Genomic DNA, 16,507 nt, shown 5'->3' on the forward strand with positions numbered 1-16,507 from the left:
TTGCATTTCTAGTATTATATTCTTAGTGCTAGTTGTTGGGGTGAAGTTGGGCTCTTGCTTAGCTCTTGCTTAGGTTTTAATTAGTGTTGATTTTTAGAAAAGCCCAATTCACCCCCCCTCTTGGGCATCGTGATCCTTTCAGCCACCACCTATTTGGGCCAAATAGCAACGAAGCTTAGGGCCTTCTTGTGATGAGCAATACCTTATGTTTGGCTCTACGAAGTGAATGGCGATGGCGATCTGTGATAGGTCATCGGGCCGCCAAGCAATTCTTCCTGCGGGAGCAGATCTTCCCTGTGCGTTGAGCGGACGGTCTTCGATGGCGCAGAGGGTCGTCTTCTCCGCGAAAGTTCGTGAAAGTAGTTCAATCTTGATGTGAGATTTATTTTATAGAGATAAAAGTACGAGAGTCTCCGGAAGTGGGTCTAGGAAGAACAAAGCTTAGGGATCGACAAGACTAGTGCTGGGAATTGGGCCGGGTCGGGCCGGCCCGGCCCAAGCCCATCATACTTCGTGTCGAATGGGTTCGGGCCAGAAAAGCCAAAAAAAAACTTTTGGACCATCCCGTGCTAGCCTGAAGTGTAAAAATAGTGGCCTAGCCCGGCCCTAAACCACGCCGTGCCTTTGTTGGGCCGTGCCGGCCCAAGCCCGACCCATATATTTGACCACATAAAATCAAAATATTACAACCACATATAGTCCATAATTTACTAAATTAAAGATATTAGACAATCCTAACATCATTTGACCACATAAACTCCAAATATCACAATAATATAAAGTCGATAACTTACTAAATTAAAGAAATTAAACAACTTGGGCTTCATGGGGTCGTGCCGGCCCAAGCCCAACCCATCGGTGCGGGCTGTGTCGAGGGCTGACGGGCCGGAATTTGAGGCCCGGCCTAGGCCCGCCTACGGACCGTGCTAGCCCGGCCTGTATTATTTCGTGCCCGGATCGTGCTTTGGGCTCCTGTTTTTGGGCCGTGCTCGTGCTGACCCAAAAAGCTCTGCCCATATTCTTAGCACTAGGCAAGACTCAAGAGAGGGGCAACCGGGCAGGCAATTCGCCCATCTGACGTGGGATGAAGGCATCCGCGTTCCGCAGCACCATAGGTCCATAGCGTCTAGCTACACCAATCGGTTTCACCGTTTCACTTTCTCGTGCCGTCAGAGTAGATCACCCTGCAGCAGAGCGACAACAGTAGTGGTGCCCTTTTTCCAATTTTGCCCATCTGACGTGCGTGCTTCACGAGGAGCGATGGGCACGCCGCACACGGGAGCTGCTCCTCGTGCTTTGCCTCCTCGACACCGGCATGGCTGCCGTCGACGCGCAACCTTCGTTCTCATCGTCGCCGCCGCCGGTGGCTGTGCCTCAGCAGACGCCTTCTGCACCGCCACATCAAATGTCGTTCGGGCGCACCATGTCGACCTTCATCACGGTGGCCATCAGCATGTTCTTCTTCTTGCTCTTCATCTGCGCGTACATCAACTAGTGCCGCCTCGCCGACCCTGGGGCGGCGGCGGCAGCCGGGGCAGGGGGTGGGGGCACGTCGAGAAGGGGGAAGTGTGGGTTGGACCCCGCGGTTGTCGCCATGTTCCCGATCGTGTCGTGGGGAGGCCATGGAGAACAAGGTCGGCAAGGGAGTACTGGAGTGCGTGGTGTGCCTCACGGCGTTCGAGGACGACGACGACCTCCGCCTGCTGCCGCACTGCTCCCACGCTTTCCACCTAGAGTGCATCGACCCCTGGCTGCAGTCGAGGCCATGTGCCCGCTCTGCCGCGCCAACCTTGAGAAGCCGGTTCCGGTACCGGTGCTGGTGCCGCCGGTGGCGCTAGCGGCGTGCTAGCCTTTGCGGCCACCGGAGGCCATGGCAGTACCGGTGTTGGATGACGAGTCGGAGGAGGACAGTGACGAGGAGGACGACAGGAAGGAGGAGGCCGCCAGGATGCCGCGGTCGCACTCGACGGGGTACTCGCTCTTCGCGGCGGTGGCCGCCAGCAACGCGAAGGAGGAGGACATCACACTTTTTTTGATATTTTGCTGGCGCGCGGGGAACACTGTCGACGCTCGCTACGCACGTGGGGAAGGGGACAACGCATGGCGAAACTCATGCTTTATATTAGTAAGGATAATGATTTATGGATGTATAGCTGTATACATTCTGTTATTAGTTTGATTTGGTTTATGCCAAACTCGTGTGAATGTTATCAGAAAGTTGCTGCTTTGTCTTGATGTCTCAAGCCCTCAACTTTTATGTATATTGACTAGGTATGTGCCCGTGCGTTGCTACGAGAGTTAAAAATTAGTATAAAACATAGATACTGAACAACAAACATCAATATGATGCAAAATTCTATTTGAGTCGGTGTATACCCGATACACAATTACATAAGAAATCGACCATTATGGAATCATGCTTGCAAGTGTTACAGTGCAAGAGCACTGGAACACCTTGATGAACAAAAATATGAGCAAATATATGGTGCCCTGCATTTGCATTTGATTCCTGGTTAGGGATGAGAGGACTCACCAGTGCTGATGCGCGACTCGAGCTCCCTGCGGAGCATGGGCACGTCGGTGCGGAGGTCGATGATGCGGGAGGTGACAACGTGGTGGCCACGAGAGGCACCAGTGTGGCGGAGGAAGATAGGCTGAGGATGGGGGGAGGGGGAACGACCTCGCCCCCGTGGACGCCTCCCTTATCCTCTTAATAGTATCAGGGATTAGATAGATCTATTACACCCGGTGTTCCAATATCATTGTGAATGTTTTTTTGGGACCATTCTAGCGTGGATTGTGGTGGGATGCTAAATTTTTTGTCAAAATATTTTTTTCAGTTCTCACCGAAAGAAAGAAAATTTTGGAAGTTTCGAGCCAATATTCTATATATTAAACCCATATATTAAACATGGGAGCAAGTCTGGCCGTTGAAGCTATCTATGTCGTCGTTTTTCCCCTCATCCATCTGATCTTATCTTAGCGACAATAACCGGTCTTCACGTCCATGCACGACACCTTCTGTAAACTGTCGTATTATCCTTGCTGATCTCAAACATGTGGAGGTTGGTCTTGCATAGTGAAGTCAGAGTTTCTTTATCAAGGGATGCAGCTAGACAACGGTAACATGGGGCATGCTTTTGGTCGTGGACAAGTTGAGGTTGTTTCGCGCGTCTGAGGTCTAGTGGCTGATGGGAGCGACACGTTGGTTCTAGATAGCAGCCTTATACTTCTGTCGCGTCTACCTGGCTTTGTTAGGGTGAGTCATTCATGGTCTATCATGAAAAGTCAAAACCATTGTCTACTCTATAACTATGCTTGATAATGTTTTGTTGCATCATGTGAGTGGGTCACCCATTCGGATGTCTTAGTTTTGTTATTCATTCATACACATAAAACTTTATTTCTTAATTGAAATACGAAACTCCTAACAATGTTTAAAAATATAAAAAAATACAAGAAACCTTATATTGCAATTGACTTACTAAAAACAACACTTTATTTTTACCGATTAAAAAAAATCAAAAGCTAAAAGCGTGTCCAAAGTGCTTGTATTAGCAAAAATAATAGCTCCTAAAAACATATTTTCTTTCTACCCCTCTTGTTGATTTTTGGATTTTTCAAAGCAAAAGCAGCAGCCAAAAACTCCAACCAAACGCACACAGTCTGACCCAAAGGATTTCCATGAAGAGATGACTGGTTTGGATACCTAGGCTCACTCACAAGTGCATTTATAGCTCAATCGGACTATGCTTTTACAAACCAATCAAGTCTAGCTTTATATATCATATATAGACTATAATTAACAATTCCATAGCGTGATAGTACCAATGCCCTCACCTATATGGGCCATATCAATCCTTTGTTTTCTCACTATAGATTAGCCTGCAGGACGCCATCTCTTATCTACGCCAAGACATCCTTGACAGCTCCAAGACCATGGGGGATGAAAATATGACTTGGAGGAGGCCCCAATCTCATGGTGCCAAAGTACTGGGTGACCAGGATCATGTCCATGATGCCCTTGGCGTGGTGCCTGGAACATTCTCTGATAAGGCGAGCACAGTGTCCCTCAGCCCATCCACAATTGCCTGGCACTGCCTTGCAATACCGACGCCAGTCAGGTACTTGGATTCTTCCTCTCCTTCGGCTCTCTTGATCTGGTGTATCTTCTCAGCCTTAGCTTTCTCACTGGCTGCCACTCTCATCCTAGCAATTGTGCCATACAACCAAAAGGGTATCATGTAAAGATTAGTCAATGTAATTAGAAGATGCTTGTGGCTTAGCAAATGACCAAATGTTGTATTGCTAATTTAATCTGATGCGATGCTTATATATGATGAAAAGTAAAGTGATGCTTGCATTGATCTCGTTCATTCAATCGAACAAATTGTGTACGTCCCTCAACAGGTGGCTTGTTCCTTGCAGCAAAACCTGTTTACCGAAACTAATGTCCACAGTCCACTGATTTTTTACACTCTTCATGAACACTTTTGGTAATGGGTTGACAAAGTATGGAAAACAGAAAGGTATGTCAACAGAGAAACACCCACTGTCATATAGTAAGTTATGAGACCATCAAAATGTAGCACAGATATCTGCTTCTCCCTGAATCTTGACAAATGAGACCAGCAACAAATTAGCAAAGCATATGTGGCTTTAGGAGGCCACCACTCCCATTTTTGCATGATTCTCCAAAGTTTCTACTTCGATTACTTGGGTATTATATGATCTTTCGATAGTAACCATCGCCTATAATTGAACCCTATTAACCAAACCGTCCTTAGGTTGAGGCAAATCCAAATGGAAACATATGTTTCTAAACAACATATGTAAGAAAGACTAACACTTGGTTTATTTTATAGTTATGTCTCTCAATAATGGATAGAATCAATGCATATAAACAAACGATGAAACAGAGAAATTCTGATAAATAATCTGTTATTCTCACCTCTTCTCTATTTATGACCCTTGTCTTCCCCACCTCCAACATGGACCTTCGGATGACCTCTCTCGGCTCCGGCATCGTCCACATCCTCCACCAGGCACCAATTGTTGAGCAAGCTCGGTGAGAGTGAAAAAGCACAGGGCACAATGCACTGCCGTTGTGGCTGTGTTGTCAGCAGCGTCAGCGGGAGGCGGGCCACCCACTCCGCAAACGCACGGGATAAATGATCTTTGGCTAGCAAATAAAGGCGCATCACGACAAATTGGTGTTAGTGGATTTGTGACCATGGGTTATGAGATTGTTGCAAGAATGAACTGCGAAGATGGGTTGAAAACACCAAATCAAGAGCCATGGGAAGGGGAGGATGAGAAATTCAAGCAGGGTAAATCCATACTTCTGCACACTGCACGTTTGCAATAAATCCACCTTTGACTAAATCCAACCAATTCGCTTCATACCGTTTTGGTCCAATTAGAAAATTCAGATCAGTCTATCACAAGGGTAGATATCATAATATTAACATAGTTAATTTATAATACACCAAGGCAAATAGTGAAATCATGCAGGATTATATGATGGGAACATACCAGTAAGACCAAGCTTGAAGTGAGATTTAGTAATGCTGATGACTTTTCTGAACATATGTGCAGGGACAACATGAACATGAAAACACATATACACAAGAAAATGAGACAAAAAGTGAGTGCGGCACTTTATTAAGACATGGAACCATAAACACCTCAATAATCATATAATAGATTAATCCACCTCATCCATTAGAAGCACCAGTTTCAACAGTTAGTCGTTCATGCAAGCGAAGAGAAAGTTAAATAGATGGTGCTGTAAGAAGGTGATGGTGAAGCAAGAAAACTTGTAGTGTGAAGAGGTCGTCGTCGATCTGAACTTGTTGCATGTATTCCGTCAATCCCAAAATAATTCAATTTCTAGAATCATCCTAAGTCAAACTATCTCATCTTCGTCAATCTAGGTTAGCTTGCTCGTGGTACTAACATTCTATTAGAGCGATAGTAGAGAGAACATGTGAATGACAAGTGGACAAATCTCACATCTCTTGACGAAGAGGTTCTTCTTGGCCATATCAGTTTGCAGCGCCACCTTAGTCTCAGCATCGAACACTGTATCCTGCAGATGACGAGTGCCAGTTGGGGTCACATCTCGTCCCCGCAACAAGAATTGAAACAAACCTGGAACATAGCCTTTGCAGTGATGGCCTGGTGCACAGTGGAGAAGAGCGCAAAGCCCATGGGCTGGTTGCCCTTGAAGTTCATCTCAGACGTCTCGAATCCCAAGAGCCAGCACAATAGGTTGTGTAGCTCCCTTTCCTTGACATCTGCAGGCAGGTCCATGAAGATGGTGCAGACCTCGTCGGCGGCAACAATGTCGGACGCGCCGGGAACGGGGGAGGCGGTGGGTTGGTGACCGAGGTCGTGGACCCGAGCGGGGGTAGCGCAGCCGCCGTGGATGGCCACTGTTGGAACGGGGGGCGCTGCCAAGGGTTGGGGTCGCCTCCTGCGCGATCGACATCAACGACGAGCCACCAAAGAACTGCATAGGCCACCGTTTGCCCAGATCTAGAACCTGCGCGGCCCCGCAACCTGACGATGGTGGACTTTTGGTGGTTCCTACGTGATGCGAGAGGGGATGGGTGGCGGCTATTGTGCGTGTGCGGTTGCGGACGTCGGGCGAGGAGGGGATGGACGACGGCTATTGCGCGCGGGTGTTGCGGCGGCCTTCGCGGACACGGGACGAGGTATAGACGACGGTTGTTGCGCGCAGGGGAGGGGGCGAGCGGGGGCATGGAATCGCCAAGCGCCCACTTTGCTTTCTTAATAGTAGTAGGGACTATCAACACAAGCTTTATAATTGCCAAGAATTGCTTCATTATTTCTGCATGATTTTTTCTTTTCGAGACCAAATTTATTGATGCACTTTGTTTTGTTTTTCATTACTCAGGTTTGAATCACTTTACAAATCAGGAAAACCTATGTGTCTGCTTCTCCCTGACGTTTGAGTGTTCATTATCTTTCTATTGACCTCAAAACTGGCTTAGCTGCATTGAACATTTGAGGTTTCATCACAGAGCTTCGTCTGCATTTGAATGATTGTTAACAATATGGGCCTATTTCTTTTTCAAAGCATTTGAGGTTTTGCATGTGCAGCATCCCCTCAATTAGTAGCCTCTTGTTTGAACGTTGAATCAATACTAAATGATTTCCGAACTGTATGCTTGATTACTTGGTGAGTAGTACATCTATGTTCAAGTCTTTTAGAATTACGTCCAGCTGACTATTGAGCTACTCTTTTTTTCAGATTTTCTTCTATCCACTAAACTCCAGGTTTCTATAATGGAATTATTTTAATTGTTATTTACTAGGGCTAAAAATAATAATTTCAGAGAAGGGCAATTATCTCATCACTTTCCACCTTGTCCGGTGAACTCCCTGTCTGGGTCCTTGAATACTTCAACTGTCAGCCTCCCTTTAGTTGGGTAGACTCCAATTGCTACAATATTCATGTCTTTCTAGGGTTCTTGTGTTTATTTATATTAAGTAATTCAGGGTCTCCATGCCTTTGACACTGGAGTTTACTAAATCTTATTTCTCTGCGACCTGCATATGTTTTTTTTTCTTTTTGCATACGTAAGCGAAATATATTTACATTCAACTATACTTCTGATATTCTAGAATCATTGTTAGTGGATACCCAATGAAATTTAGGGCATTTCTGTCGTGTTAGACAGCCTTCGGTTCAATCCACAGCTATACCATTTAGGATGTATCATGCTATAATGTTGCCAAGAGCAGTGTGCCTTGATGACATCACTGAGTAACTATGATGGATTACTTCTTTGGAACTACGCTATATAAAAGATCTTTTTTTTCTAGCTTTACTTTTTTCTTTGGTTGAGGCATGAGCATGGGGGACTGAGCATGTAACACTCTTCAAAATTCTGCTTCAGTTCTCATATAATCATTGTCCCACTCTCCTCCTCGTGGTGGTCTGCCATGATCTGGAATCATCTCTGAACTCTTCTTGAATGTTGAATGTTCTGATACTGATCTTGATATGAATTTGTGATATTGCTGTACTTCTGTGCAAACAATCTGTAGACCACATCCTTTATTAGGTACAGCTGTGTGAATGAGTGGTAGAATGTTTTTTCAGAACCTGCGTTTATGGCGACTCTACATCTATCTCCTACCACCTAGAGGGGGTTTATGCTGAGCTGGATAGAGGTGTTTAAGGACTACAAGTAAGACTTGAAGGGCGTGCACTGATATTATGCTTCATTCCAATTGCATACCTTGAAATTCGATGCCATATTTTTTTGCTTAAGCCTTTTTTTGCCCATTTTTGTAAAAAAATGAAGTATGAGGCTCTGCGGCTTCCAGTTGTAGATGTGGGAGTCCACCAGTTGTATCTTACTGACATGCCTTCACATGTTACAGAGAAGCTGCTGATGATGCAAATAGCAGAGCTAGTTCCCAAACATCACGGAAGGACAAATAAGCAGGAGGCAGCGTCCAATCCGTTACCCGGTGGGAGGTCAAAGAACACGAAAGGCGGGAAAAAGAAAAAGTGATGGTAGTGCCATTTTGTGTGTTCTTTTTTTTTTCTTTCTATTCTTTTCGCCCTCGTGCTAAGCTTCTGTGGAAGTTGTCTTTCTGAGGCCTGAAAATCATTGCGACTTTTGGCGAGATTCTGGTTCATTTGAAAATTTATGTACCCATCTTTCCTGTTGTCTTAAAATTCGGAAGGATGCAGCTGCTTAGGTACATCATTTGACCAATATAATAGAGCTGGTTTTGTATCTTCGTGGTGGTTGGATTAAATCTGGTACTTGATCTGTTTTTGTTTACTCGTATGCAATGATGATTCACTGTATCTTAATTACCTTGCACAACAACTTTTAAAATTCCCTTGGTCCCCGTCCAATATTATGGGGTGTTTGGTTTGAGTAATGAGTTAGTCCATCATCTTCTCACTCCTGACTTTTTTGTTTGGTTTGTGGAATAGAATGAGTCGATACATCACCACCCCATTTCTCATAGTTAGTTAATTAGTACTAATATGTGGAATGAAGTCATCCCACCAAATTTGAGGAATGAACCCATTGTTGTAATATTATAGAAATAAGTGACATGCTTCCAATATATTTAAATAAATTAAATATTCTAATTCCGAATAAAACAAGCATATAACTCAGACAAATGCCATATGTAATTATTGCAGCAATGAACAGTAGCAATTCTAGAACATGTAAACATGTAAAATAGCTACTCAGATCCATTTTATAATTAAAGATGGCTTGCAGATGAAGAAGGCAGATTAAACTAATAAACATGATTGTTTATCTTAAAATGTTGCTCTCAAAATAGCGGGTTGCTGTAATAAACAGCCCTCCAACGCTAATAGGTGATCAAAGATACTTGACTAACGTGACAGTCCAATCTTACCAAATCAGGGTTTTAGATTAAATATTATGAGCCTAGAAATCAAGCATGAATATCAAGATCAAAACAGTGTGCGCAGAATTAAGGAACAATAATGAACTTGAATAATCAGTTTGCACAATTGTGAAAGAAATTACTAGGCATAAATAATATTACTGCTGAAAATAACAATACACTAAAACCGAGACTGTCACGTCGTCTCACTACACCGCTATCATCATCGAGCAATCAAATCCGCCCCCAGATTGCGCAATCACACCCAAGTAAATAATACTAGCAGATTGCACAAAAATTAAACAGTAAATAAAGTGAGGCAACGGATAACTCACTGCACGTAGATTGTCTACGTGGGAAGATCAGCTCAGCGAACACAAGGTTCTGTCCCAGAAAACCAATTCCACCGCCCACGTCCGGGCCTGCACGGCGGGAGGTTGACGGAGATACTAGAGCCGCTGCCGGAGCCGAGGGAGACGTCCACGGCACCAGCCCGAGAAGATGAACACCGCGCAGCAGGAAGCCCAAGCACCAGGCCACGATGGACAGAGACCAGCCAGAGTGCACGGCACCACACAGGTACCCAAGCACAGTAACAGAGAGGAATACAGTACGCAACCGAGCAGCACCGTGCAATACAGTACGCAACCTAGCAGCACCGTGCCACCTCTAAATCCAACAGAGAGGAATACAATCCTCCACAAGTGCGGCAGCCACAGCAAGCAATGGCGGCAGCAGTTGTATCAACGGGCAGGAAGAGAAAAGGTGGAGCAGCGAGTCTCACAGTGCGATACCGGGAGGGAGAAAGTGCCCATTCTTTAAGGAGCCGAACTCCAGGAAGTTACGCAGGGGGTGGCGTGGATTTCGGCGGGAGCCGAACAGATCGGCCGGTGAGCGCCGCCGCCAGCCTCCCGCTTCCTTTCTCCCTCTGTCCGCTCGCTTGCTTCCTTCTGCGGTCTCTCTCTCTTGCCCTAGGAACATGCGTCCTCTCTACCAGCTAGCTGGGTGGGCTGCTCGGCCTTAGGCCTTGTAGCGGCCCAGCCTGGCTGGCCCTTTGTTTTTTTTAATAAGGTGAAAACATATAATCGGACAGCAATCCCCACCATTTTCACTCTTATTTTCTGATCATTGTCATTGAGCTCCCGTACTGTTTATATACTACTTTTCAGCAGAGGTACTTGTTAGGTTTGAACCAAAGCCTATCCCAGTGTACTCCAACCCTGCACGAGTAAGCGGAGGACTACGCCTTGATCCACAAACCCTAGTGTGAGAATCTTCGCACAAAAGGCACATAGTACTAGGCAGATTATCTGCTTCTCTTACGGGGCAGGGCATTACGGTCATGCCCTTTAATATCTATTCATGAGCTCACTAGAGAGAAAACCCCATTCTCTCCTGGACTGCGACCCCACAGTCAGCTCATATAGGTGAAATCGTTAAGGAAATTCTGTAGGACAATTTCCCTGCTTATAGCATTGACTTCATTAAGAGCATATCGCTCAACCTGCCATACAGTCAGAGCACAGCAGCTCATGAGACTCTTTATCTTTTGTGCTCTTGGTTCCACAGTGCTTCGTTTCCTGGAGCCTGGATCTCGGGATCTCCGGTCACACAGGACAGTTATCCGCAGTTGAAACCGCTAACAGGGTACGAGTCCCATTCCCATGCACGCTGCTTGGATTGGCTTTTGAGCCAGCCCTTTGGTGAAAGGATCAGCAAGGTTCCTTTCGGACTTGATGTAATCTACGGTTATTACACCGGTCTCTCTAGTATGCCGACATGAATCAAGTCGTCTTCTGATATGCCTCGAGGATTTTTGGTTGTCCTTTCTACTGTTCACTTTCAGCAACACAGAAGTGTTGTCACAGTATACTAGGACAGCCGGTATCGGCTTTGCTAGCATTGGAAGGTCTGACAATAGGTCTCTCAACCATTCAGCCTCCAATGCTGCTGAATCAAGTGCAACTAATTCAGCCTCCTTGGTGGAACGTGTCGACACTGATTGTTTAGACGATCTCCATGACACGGCCCCACCAGCTAAAGTGAACACATAGCCACTTGTAGACTTCATTTGATCCGAGTCAGAGATCCAGTTTGCATCACTGAATCCTTCAAGTACTGACGGAAATCTGGTATATTTAATACCAAGATTCATCGCTCCCTTCAAATACCGAAGCACTCTGTACAAGGCTACCCAGTGTCTATCTCCTGGACTGGCTGAATAACGAGCCAGTATGCATACTGCATATGAGATATCTGGTCTAGTTGCACTGCTCAGGTACATGAGAGATCCGATGATCTGCGAATATAGTAGCTGGTTCACAGGCTCGCCTTCATATTTACTGAGCGTGTAGGATGGATCATAGGGCGTGGTGACTGGTTTACAGTCCATATGTCCAAAGCGAGTCAGGACCTTTTCCACATAATGAGATTGTGACAAAGTAATCCCATCCTCACCCTTTATCAGCTTGATGTTCAGTATAACATCAGCTTCACCCAAGTCCTTCATATCAAAGTTCTTGGAGAGGAATAATTTTGTCTCCATGATAGCCTCCAAATCGGTCCCAAATATCAATATGTCATCAACGTATAAACACATGATGACACCTTTGCCCCCAGAGAAGCGATAATACACACACTTGTCGGCTTCGTTTACACAAAACCCGGCAGTGGTCAGAGTATTATTAAACTTCTCATGCCATTGTCTGGGAGCTTGCTTCAGACCGTATAAGGATTTAATCAAGCGACACACTTTGCTTTCTTGTCCTTTAACCACAAATCCTTCTGGTTGCTGCATATAAATTTCCTCTTCTAGCTCTCCATTTAGGAATGTTGTCTTTACGTCCATTTGATGAACAAGAAGTTTATAAGCAGCTGCCAGCGCTAAAAGCACACGGATTGTGGGCAATCGAGCCACCGGAGAGTATCAAAATAATCCTCCTCTTTCTTTTGAGTAAAACCCTTAGCCACAAGACGGGCCTTATACTTTTCAATAGTACCATCGGGTCTCCTCTTCCTCCTAAAGATCCATTTGCAGCCCACAGGCTTGCAACCAGCAGGGAGATTAGTTATCTCCCAAGATCCGTTCGAAATGATTGAATCCATCTCGCTACGGACAGCCTCCCTCCAGTACTCTGCATCCGGAGATGTATATGCCTCTGTGAGGGAGCGTGGTTCTTCATCCACTAGATAAATAATATAATCATCACCCAGAGACTTTTCAGTCCTTTGTCTCTTACTCCTCCTTAACTCCAAATCTGGAGTCTGGTCATGGACACTCGAGGGCAGAGAATATGTCCGAGATGGACCATCTGGGGCTACTACTTCCTTATCCCGCATAGGGAAGATGCTCTCAAAGAATGTCACATCCCGAGACTCCATTATTACATTTATAGCAACTTCGCTTGTCTCGGAATGGACCACTAGAAATCTATAAGCTGCACTGTTATGTGCATAACCCAGGAAGACACAGTCTACGGTCTTAGGGCCTAACTTTCTCTTCTTCAACAACGGGACATTCACCTTTGCAAGGTAACCCCAAGTCCGAAGATGCGAAAGATCTGGCTTCCTTCCTTTAAATCCTTCATAGGGTGTGGCCTCACGGTTGCGAGGCGGCACCCTGTTCAGAACATAGCACACTGTGAGTACTGCCTCGCCCCACCAGATGTCAGGCATCCCCGAACTTTGCAACAAAGCATTAGCTAGGTCACACATCGTTCGGTTCTTCCTTTCAGCTACCCCATTTGGCTGAGGTGAATATGGAGCGGTGGTTTCATGAATGATTCCACACTCTTTGCAGTACTCATCAAAAAGGTTGGAAAGGTATTCACCTCCTCTATCAGACCGTAGCCTTTTAATTTTCTTGTCTAACTGGTTTTCAACTTCAGTCTTATAGATCTTAAAGTGTTCTAGTGCCTCATCTTTAGTTCTGAGTAAGTAAATATAACAGAACCTGGTAGCATCATCTATCAAGGTAAGAAAGTATCTTTTACCGCCTTTTGTGATTATACCATTCATCTCACAGATATCTGAGTGAATTAGTTCTAAAGGAGTGGTACTTCTGCCTTCAACCGTATGAAACGGTTTTCTAGGCTGCTTAGCTTGCACACAAATACCACATTTTACACCTTTAACATGTTTATATTCAGGAATTAAAGACATGTCACTTAATCTTTTAATGGCCTCAAAATTCACATGACACAAACGGGAATGCCATATATTATTAATGGAGTCGTTATTACAGACCACATTAACATGGTAAGAAGAATGATTGTTCAAAACAGAAAGACGGAACAAACCGCCTGACTCATATGACTTTCCAACAAAAGTACCAAACTTAGACAGGACCACTTTATTAGACTCAAACACTAATTTGAGACCCTGTCGACATAGCAGCGACACTGAAATGAGGTTCCGGCTCATCGAGGGCACATAGAGTACGTCCTTCAGCACGAGCGTCTTTCCTGAAGTTAACTTCAGGTAGACCTGTCTAGTACCTCGAACTGCTGCCGGAACACCATTTCCCATCAAGACTGGTGCGCTGCTGTATCCCTGGAATGAAGAGAACATGGATCGATCAACACAAATATGAACAGTAGCACCGGAATCCATCCACCAGTCATCTGATGGACTTGCCATAAAGGCATGAAGTGCATACCCTGGGGTGGAGTTAACCACCACGTTCCCTTCTTTGCGCTGAGGTGGAGGACCTTTTCCCTTCCTAAGTTTGCACCTCCGAGCTGTATGCCCGGAGACACCACAAACGTAGCAGATAAAGTCCTCCTTTTTCTTCTTCATCTTTTTGGACTTAGGTTGGTTCAGATTCTTCTGTGGAGAGTTCTTCTTCTTCTTCTGGAATTTTCTGTCTCCACCCTTCTCAACAACGTGAGCCTGGAGTTGCTGGGATGGCTTGTTACTGGACCTTGCACGCTCTTCTACATTTATCGCAGCTGACAACTCAGTGAGAGTCATTTGCTTCTTCATGTGACGGCGTGAAGTCACAAAGTCTCGCCAAGAAGGCGGAAGCTTTGCCAGTATTGCATTCACCTGAAAACTGTCTGGTAGGACGCAGCCATATTGGACCAAGTCCCTAACAAGGAGTTGAATCTCCTGTAGCTGCTCCATAACAGACCTTCCCTCAACCATTTTATAGTTGAGGTAGTTTTCCGTTGTGAATGACTCATTGCCATTGTCAACTTCAGAGAACTCGTTCTCAAGTTCAGTCCATAGACCCTTGGCGGAGGTAAAACCAGAGTACACGTCAAATAAGCGGTTCGACAAGACGTTCAGCAGACGAGACAAGCATGCCTCATTGGCTTCGTCCCACTTGGCCTTCTCCGCTAGTGCGGCGGCCTTCACTGCATCATCAGAATCATCTGATGCAGCCTGTGGAACAGCCGACGTCACTACCCAAAATAATTTTAGGTCAGTGAGCCACATGCGAGTCTTAATCTGCCAGCGCTTAAAGCTTGCGCCGTCGAACGCTTCAGGCTTAATGACATCAGAACTGGAGGCCATTATACAAATTGGTTTTCTGGATTGTTGTAATATTATAGAAATAAGTGACATGCTTCCAATATATTTAAATAAATTAAATATTCTAATTCCGAATAAAACAAGCATATAACTCAGACAAATGCCATATGTAATTATTGCAGCAATGAATAGTAGCAATTCTAGAACATGTAAACATGTAAAATAGCTACTCAGATCCATTTTATAATTAAAGATGGCTTGCAGATGAAGAAGGCAGATTAAACTAATAAACATGATTGTTTATCGTAAAATGTTGCTCTCAAAATAGCGGGTTGCTGTAATAAACAGCCCTCCAACGCTAATAGGTGATCAAAGATACTTGACTAACGTGACAGTCCAATCTTACCAAATCAGGGTTTTAGATTAAATATTATGAGCCTAGAAATCAAGCATGAATATCAAGATCAAAACAGTGTGCGCAGAATTAAGGAACAATAATGAACTTGAATAATCAGTTTGCACAATTGTGAAAGAAATTACTAGGCATAAATAATATTACTGCTGAAAATAACAATACACTAAAACCCAGACTGTCACGTCGTCTCACTACACCGCTATCATCATCGAGCAATCAAATCCGCCCCCAGATTGCGCAATCACACCCAAGTAAATAATACTAGCAGATTGCACAAAAATTAAACAGTAAATAAAGTGAGGCAACGGATAACTCACTGCACGTAGATTGTCTACGTGGGAAGATCAGCTCAGCGAACACAAGGTTCTGTCCCAGAAAACCAATTCCACCGCCCACGTCCGGGCCTGCACGGCGGGAGGTTGACGGAGATACTAGAGCCGCTGCCGGAGCCGAGGGAGACGTCCACGGCACCAGCCCGAGAAGATGAACACCGCGCAGCAGGAAGCCCAAGCACCAGGCCACGATGGACAGAGACCAGCCAGAGTGCACGGCACCACACAGGTACCCAAGCACAGTAACAGAGAGGAATACAGTACGCAACCGAGCAGCACCGTGCAATACAGTACGCAACCTAGCAGCACCGTGCCACCTCTAAATCCAACAGAGAGGAATACAATCCTCCACAAGTGCGGCAGCCACAGCAAGCAATGGCGGCGGCAGTTGTATCAACGGGCAGGAAGAGAAAAGGTGGAGCAGCGAGTCTCACAGTGCGATACCGGGAGGGAGAAAGTGCCCATTCTTTAAGGAGCCGAACTCCAGGAAGTTACGCAGGGGGTGGCGTGGATTTCGGCGGGAGCCGAACAGATCGGCCGGTGAGCGCCGCCGCCAGCCTCCCGCTTCCTTTCTCCCTCTGTCCGCTCGCTTGCTTCCTTCTGCGGTCTCTCTCTCTTGCCCTAGGAACATGCGTCCTCTCTACCAGCTAGCTGGGTGGGCTGCTCGGCCTTAGGCCTTGTAGCGGCCCAGCCTGGCTGACCCTTTGTTTTTTTTAATAAGGTGAAAACATATAATCGGTCATCGGACAGCACCCATGACACATCACTTCATTTTGGTTGGAGTGATTCATCAAACCAAACACCCATTAATCTCCCAAAATTTAGGTGTTGCATATAGATAGTACTCAGCAGTGCACACACCACATTG

General features: G+C 45.5%; 1 pseudogene; it reads left to right on the top strand.

The window, feature by feature from the left end:
- LOC118473589 (signal recognition particle 19 kDa protein-like) overlaps positions 1-8,552 on the top strand; it is a 100,004-nt pseudogene extending 91,452 nt beyond the window's left edge.
- Positions 8,553-16,507: the final 7,955 nt, after the last annotated feature.

This window comes from Zea mays, chromosome 10 (genome assembly GCF_902167145.1).
Source record: "Zea mays cultivar B73 chromosome 10, Zm-B73-REFERENCE-NAM-5.0, whole genome shotgun sequence".
Classification (NCBI taxonomy): domain Eukaryota; kingdom Viridiplantae; phylum Streptophyta; class Magnoliopsida; order Poales; family Poaceae; genus Zea; species Zea mays.